This window comes from Mirounga leonina, unplaced genomic scaffold (assembly GCF_011800145.1).
Source record: "Mirounga leonina isolate KUSES-001 unplaced genomic scaffold, KU_Mleo_1.0 Mir_93, whole genome shotgun sequence".
Lineage (NCBI taxonomy): Eukaryota > Metazoa > Chordata > Mammalia > Carnivora > Phocidae > Mirounga > Mirounga leonina.
In genome coordinates, this window is record NW_023270854.1 from 2724463 (window position 1) to 2725300 (window position 838).

The following is an 838-nucleotide window of genomic DNA, read 5'->3' on the forward strand; positions in this document are numbered from 1 at the left end:
CACAGTTTGTTTATCCGTTCATCAGTAGGTGGACATGGGTTGTTTCTACTTTTTGGCTGTTATGAATAATGGAGCTGTGCACATGCATGTGTAAGTTTTTGCGTGCATGCATTCTTCCAGTTCTCTTGATCATATGCCCAGGAGTGGAGTTGCTGTGTCACGTGGTAACTCTGTGTTTTACCTCCTGAGGAACTGCCTGTTTCCCAAGTGCCTGCACCATCTTCCCCCCACCAGCAGTGTGCAAGGATTTCCCCACACCCTTGCCAACACTTGCTAGTATCTGTCTTCTGATGCGGGCCATCCTAGTGGGTAGGACACCCTCATCATGGTTTTGGTTTGCATTTCCCTAAGCTCCAGTGATGCCGATTATCTTTTCATGTGCTTCTTGGTCATTTGCATATCTTCTTTGGAGAACTATCTAGTCAGATCCTTGGCCCATTTTTATATTGGGTTATTTATCTTTAAATTACTGAGTCATCAGAGTTCCTTGCATATACCAGATTATAGGTCCCTCATTAGATAGGATACAGGACTTCCTAGTATTTTCTCCCACTCGGGAAGCTCTTGCCATTTTCTTGAGAATGTCCTTTGCAGCCAGAAAAGCTTTTCACTTTGAGTGGGTCTAACTCACCTGTTTTCTTTTGTGCGTTCAGCGTTATACCTAAGAACACTTTGCCTGCCCCAAGTTCGTGATGATTTTCTCCTTATTTCCTTCTAAGAGTTTTATAGTTTTAGGACTTGCATTTAGGCCTTTGATCCATTTTGAGTTAATTTGGGGGTATATGATGAAGAAGGGGTCCAAATTCATTCTTTTGAGTGTGCGTGCCCAATTGTCCCA